At 40.5% G+C, this 7,002-nt stretch overlaps 1 protein-coding gene across 1 annotated transcript in view; it reads left to right on the forward strand.

The window, feature by feature from the left end:
• Positions 1-3,800: 3,800 nt before the first annotated feature.
• The window catches only part of chst3a (carbohydrate (chondroitin 6) sulfotransferase 3a), an 11,748-nt gene continuing 8,546 nt past the window's right edge, over positions 3,801-7,002 (forward strand). The window contains exon 1 of the mRNA XM_019859912.1: positions 3,801-4,099. The gene's annotated coding sequence lies outside the window, so the exon portion shown is untranslated. The remainder of the gene's footprint in view (positions 4,100-7,002) is intronic.

Below are 7,002 nucleotides of genomic sequence, written 5' to 3' on the forward strand. Positions count from 1 at the left end.
ATATATATATATAGTATGCAAACAAAAAGAGGCCACACATTGTTCACTTCCGAGCTATTAAAACTCATTTCATGCCAAAGGATTAAGAAACGTGAAAAAAAAAAAAAGCTTTCACTGTCCATTCTCCTGCTGAAGTACAATCGACTTTATAATCTCAGAATCTGCGGATGAACGTACACAACGTGAGCTCAGCGGCCCCTCGCCGGTTTGCTGCAAAGAGCATGTAATCAAGTAGTCGACATGCAAAGTTGAAAGAGACACACAAAACACAAGTGCAAAGGGAAAGGCGGCAATAAACATGTCTCATCGACCTTAAGATGCATGTGTTAAGATTTCGTATCATGCGCTAAAGGATCATCTGACAGTGAAGTGCACTGGAAGAGACGGGCTACCTTGTGCGTACATGTACAGTGAAGGCCATGGCTTCAGGTTTAATTCTCATTGCTCTGGCAGATGGCAGGCCTAAAGATTAACCCACTGTGGTCTAATCCAGCCTCATCTTGTAATGCACAGCCTCTGTCTGTGTGGACGTCGGACTTCAACGAAAATCACAATGGACGCTAAAGCTGCGGATGCAATGTTTACCAACATGTTTTGTGTTTCGTTAGGGTTTTTCTTTTTTTGTGTGTGTGCCAAAACCAAAATATCTGCTTTACATCATGCACATTGTTTAAAAAAAAAAAAAAAAAAGTATAATGACAGTTAGAGAGTTTAAAGCTGGTTGTTCATCTAATGCTGACCTCTGTCAGAAGCAGCAGGGTGCCTGCTGGGAAAAGTCAGCCACGCGCTTATGACTTGAGCCAGTCGCCGCAAGCGTAGGAATCATCTGATGTGGATTACTCGTCATCAATGGATCCGGCCAAGTGTGCATTAAATGTGCTTCTGAAATATTTTGAAGCATGCCTGCAAAAGGCCACTTTTGGGTTACGGGTCTAACAACACTGTTCCACATGGAGGAAAAAAAAAATAGCAATAGTAGCTGACAATAATACAAATGCTTCCTCAGCTTGGAATAGCGCTCATAAACACGCAATGGATATAAAAAGACTTCATGCCTCTTCGAATGGTTTTTCTGGTGTAAAAAAATGAGACAATGATCATTCAACTTTTCCGCCATTAATGTTCGCCAACTCCATTGACATTTTTTTAAAGCTCTTCGAGGGGAAGTTAAAATGAACAACTTGTTGATTGACGTGTGAAATGTCTATGCACAAGTATAAGTCAGCATTAACCAATCACATTCGAAATCATGTTAAATGAGAGTCAGCACACACCTGCCATCATTTAAAATTCCTCATACAAACAGGAACTCAAAAAAATAACTGCATACTGAATCACAATCAGAAAAATAAAGGGGGGGGGGAAACAAATTAAAATTTGTTCATTTTTCAAAATTGTTCAGCCCTAATTTTTTGGTTGTCGATGAGACAAAAGTTAAACTTTTTGGGAGGTGTGTGTCTCGTTACAGCTGGTGTAAAGGTAACACAGCATTTCAGAAAAAGAATATCATACCAACATTCAAAAATGTTGGTGATAGCGTGATGCGGTGGGGCTGCTTTGCTAATTCAGGGCCTTGACGACTTACTGTAATTGATGAAACAATGAATTCTGCTCTTTATCAGAAAATCCCAAAAATTAAATAAAGTAACAAAAAATGGAATTGGACCTATGGTTATCATACTTATTGTTATTGGTTATTATCGGTGCTCCTCACAAAATTTGACATCACTAGTAATATGATAATCTGAGACATTTTTTAAATGTATCATGTGGATACTAAACTAATGTTGCATTAAACATGATCATGTCTCTGAAGATGAATTAAGAAACCTATATGAGAGCCCAATCTGGTAAATCATGTTGTCAAAATGAAACATTTTAGTGTTGAGTGTATTTAAAAACGACATGGTGGGATTACATGAGAAAACATGTTGGGGCGTCCGCGTCATCACGCCATGTTCTTTGGGCTGTGGTCAAGGAGCGATGTCGACATCGAGAATGAGTTTGGCCTTTGGTCTGTTACACGTCTCTGGAATACTGCGTAAAAGTGTCAGGAGAACATGTTGAGCGCAGAGAACACATGCCAGGAACATTTCAGATTAGTGAAATCCAAAGTGCACCAAATGTACACAGCGGCCGGCCGTGCATTTGGTACCTGGGCCTTCAGTGAGGACTTACCCAACTTAATCCACCTCTTAATTCCACCAGTATCACATAGAAATTAGAGAAACATAAATAGTATACAAAAATGTAACACACAACTGTGTCGTGTGCATCGTCTGCAGCAAATGAAAATCCAAATGTATCGAATGGCATGACAAAAATACGGTGTAAAAAAAAAAAAAATCATCTACATAGACCATACGCATTGCATATGATTACAAATATGTTTTGGTGACGCAAATTTATGTCATCGTGGGTCACTGCAAAGAATTGAAAATCAGATTGCTTGAAGAAAAAGTCCCATAACAATGTTATCTAAAGCTCCTCAACCCACTTCAACATTGTTCCTCGGAATGAAAATGCTGCAAGATGGCAACAAAGCACTACTTTTTGGTCCGTATCAAGAAGTAAAGGGCCAAGTTTTTGCATCACTTGTGTGAGCACAGGATCACACTGTCTGCCCGAGCACCTGCCGTCAAGATGCCCAATTCAGCTTTGCCCATTTTGGATTATTATTAATAATCTCCAGTGTGGTTGGCCAAGGGCAGAGGTTTGCTTTTAGTCCTGGTCACTCCAGCAAAACTGGGTCATTCCTTTAATCTGTCCACAGAGAGTGTACTGTGGGGTCATACAGATGTTTTTTTTTTGGAAACTGATTTAATAAACCGCAGAGGGTACGCACACAGTGACTACACTGAGTCATAACTCCAGGCAAATCCCAAAAGATATAACACACTACTTGTGCAGCAAATAGTCAGGAACTCAAGTGACTTGGGCCTAAACGTATTTTGGTGATATCTATGTAATCAAATTTAATCACAAACACGAGGCCTCACTGCAACTTGAGCCAATGAGAGAATAAATAAAAAGATTCAAGTGAAGACAACACAAGTATGGAATTATTTTAAGGACAGATGCTTTATAATAAATAAATAAATAAATAAATAAATGACTCGACCTCATGATCTAAACTTCTCAGGAGAACAACACATTCAAGTGCTTGCAGAAACATTCTTATGCTGTTAAATCTTGTGATAATTCCAAAATGCATTCATGGAGCAAACCTCAACGTCCATATTTTTTTTGTTCTAATCCAACGTTAACAAAAAAACGACTTTTTTTTTCTTTTAAACGGATGCTGTCAATGGCCTTATTTTCATTCTTGTACACTGCTACCCCCTAGTGGTCACAAATGATTAGCACGTTATAATACTGTATTGCACTCAGATATTGTATTGATTTCACTTGAACTAGTGACTTTGACTTTATTGGAACAGGCGCAAATCAATTACGAGTATGAATACACTAGCAATCGTAGTAAGACAATCGCACTGTAGGAAAGCAAGGCAGCTTTATTTGTATTTCACTACAGCAGGCCAACCCACAGTGAAATCAAGACTAAAAAAAAGTTAAATTATAAAATCTAAAAGAGAAGAGAGAACATTAAAATCGTCCACATAAATGTATATACACGGTGGAAAGTTGGGGGTCGTGTCACGTGACTTCACCCACCCGCGGCATCCCACGCGTGTAGTCTTGTGACGTCACCCCCAAATCGTAGTCGATGGCTCGTGTGGTGCGTTTGCGTGTGTCGGTGCGCGCTCCACTCAGTCGATGCACAGAATTCGACCAGAGAAGAAAAACAAAAACAAAACAAAACAAAACAAAAAAAGTTCAGAGGAGACACGTTTTTTTTTTTTTACTAGGGAACTTTAGGGATAGCTTTTCGAAAGTCCTGGTCACAATCGGAGTTTTTTTTTCTTTCTCATGAATTATAATTTCTTCCCACTTTGCCTCTCCGTGGATGGTTTTGTTCTGCTCATTTGCCTCGCGTGGAGGCGATATGGCAATGTGCCCTTTCCGGCGACAATGCAGGAAGATGCTGCGTGGACGACGGTTCTCCCACGAACACAGACAGACTGAGCGCCACATCAAGGTCAGTCAATAGTATCGACAAACGAAGATCATTTTAAGACGCTATTTTGCCGACTGAACGGACCCTTTTCAAACGAACGCTCCTCACGACCGCTTTTTAAAGATTCTACGATCCATCTTTCCTGAAGCGCTTATCCTCGCCGTTAAATGTGACCTAATTCACAACACAGAGTAAAAAAATATATATATTACGAGGATTATTGGTGACAGCGATGACAATGCGGAGGTAGCGCATGCTCATATCGTCGCGTTCACGCACTTCTACGTCGTTGTGGGGTTTACAAAAACATCTGCACAGATGTGTCGTTGAAGCACAAAAGCCTCACGCTGGACAGTTTTTAATGTTTTTCGGAAACATTCATGAGTGCGCAGTCAGAACATGTGTGGAAATGTGTGAAATGCTTCTATTCAGTATACCCCCCATCCCCCTTCGCCAAACACACACACATACACACACTGCTTGCTTGCTTTTACGCAAACACGAGCACATACATATAATAGTTATAAACACACACAAATATACGTATGCACACATGCAAAAGCAAATACATATCTATAGACACACAAGGCACGCACACACACAGACACATGCGCACACAAACACACACGCACACACACGCACACGCACACAATATATACCCACGATATGGTTAATTGAAGGCTTTCAGTGGTGGCACTGTGACAAAAGCACCTGCATTTGAAAGAGCGCCCCGTTGCTTCGGCTGCCTCATTTACATACATACTCAATGCTGTCCACAAGTAGATTTATCTATGACCATGTTTACATGCAGTCAATATACGGGTTCAGGTCAAAATTCCGGTTTCTGAAACATTTGGGATAAGTGCCCTGTGGGATTACTGGAGCTAAATTGGGTACCTTCTCTGCCACCTCTTCGGACTATTAATGACACTGCATCACTTCCAGTGGTTCTCGGTGCTTCCCGGCATGTTGCAGAACAACGTTAGCACGACATTGAAGGCGTGCGACTCTGAATTTGGACTTGCCTGTCTAAAGTAGAAACTCATTAAAAAAACATTGGCGTATTTAACACGTCATATGCGGCAACACGGGAACAACACGAGTCCGCTGAGCTATTTACCCAACAGATTAAGCATCAGGCCCAAAATCCACCAAAGTGTAATCTGATCGCAGTAATGTTTCATTGGGAATATTTGAGGGGGAGTCACGCCAATGTTACTCAAATGAATCGAGTAGTTTTTAGTACAAAATCTTGATTTCACTTGGCCTCGCACTACAGACCCCGCTGGTAACATCTTGCTGTTCGACCTCCTTGTTCAAGCAGGGGGAGGTGAATTCATTTCACCTTCCCGGGGTCCTACTAAGCCTTAATGACAATAGCTCAATTGTCTCACTGAGATAGCAGTGAAGTAACTGAGAGTGTAGTTGATGCATTCCAGTGCCAGTTGAAGATATCCTGTCGCAAACCAGAACACACCACATCGTCTGCGAACAGATACTCTATGATAAAGGGAAAAACATGGGGAGACCAGAAGACAATTTTTTCCTCTTTTTGTTTTTTGGTCTCACTTCCAGCCATTTTGAGCTTTTTGACATTTTTAAGAGCCACGGGATATGGTGGTCAATGATTATACCTATATTAAACTACCAAATGAAAGAAGAGACGTTCTCCTTTCACCAAGGATAAAAAAAAAAAAAGTTTGATTCTGCCTTTTTCAGTTTTTGGTTGTTATCTGGGGCAGAGGCTTGGTCAGTAGTTAGAGAAGAAGCTTGGTGGACTGAAGAGCTTGACCCGGACAATGCGTTACTTGTGAAGAAACTGAGGTTACTCAAATATAGCTGGATTGTCTGGCCAACTGTTTTTAAATAAAACCGAATGTGTACCCTTGCATTCAGACAAATTTAGCTTGAGGTCAGTTGAAACATCTTCTAAACGTGTCAACATACCCAAGATACACGGCAAGTTAATGTTAACTGTCCCTGAGTGCATTAGCAATAAGCTAGGTTAGCTTAAGGCTAACAGCGAGAACATTACGCTAAACAATCTGAATGAAATGTAGATAAAATCAATCTTTACACACATTTTCAGCAGCCATCTTCAAACATGTACAAATGATAATATATTTAGAAATGCACAATACATTTTACAGGGACTTAAAGACACCCAAAACCCATTTTGAGTCCTTTTGACACACGTCAAGGGCCAGCTAATCAGTGTTTACATCTTGAATTTATTTGAATTATTTTGTTTTTGTCTGTCCAGTGACAATTAGTGATTTAGAGTAACATCCCAGAAAAAAAAAACAGCGATGCATCCAGTTGGAATTCAGATCTCAGTGTTTCCACTTGTGAAGGCAGCCATTAATACAAAATGTAGCGAGATCTTAAACAGACTGATGGGTGTTTCTGCTTGAACAAATAGTCCGATTTGCCAAAACGCTCCAGCAACTCCTGAATATGTAAAAGCGCGCAAGCTCCAGTGCCTCGGTCTTTTAACGCTTTGACGCTCGTGACGTATTCAACTGAGATAATTGGGTGATATTTACTGACAGAGCACACGATCGGCCAACAAGGGCCTGAAAATCATGTTTAATTAGATACTTGAAATGTGAAAATTAATCCTGCTCATGAACGGGTCCAAAATGGCATGATGGGTTATGGGAATATAGTCGAACAGATCTGCAAAAAAGAAAAAGTTCGATTCGGGGAGAAGAAAAAAAAATGCAACTTTAAAATAGCTTAAGGAAAGCAATTGTCACAAAGTGCCAATTTACCGCAATCATCATGCAGCGCAATCACTTCTAATACCTGCACATCGAAATTTCGATAAGTGTGTTGAAATCACACAGATGAGTTCCAGTGGATGAGTTCCAGTCCAGGCTGAAAAACATCCCTGTTTGCACGCAAGCCCCCCCCGGCCCGCC

The sequence above is a fragment of the Hippocampus comes genome, unplaced genomic scaffold (assembly GCF_001891065.2).
Source record: "Hippocampus comes isolate QL1 unplaced genomic scaffold, H_comes_QL1_v1.1 scaffold64, whole genome shotgun sequence".
Lineage (NCBI taxonomy): Eukaryota > Metazoa > Chordata > Actinopteri > Syngnathiformes > Syngnathidae > Hippocampus > Hippocampus comes.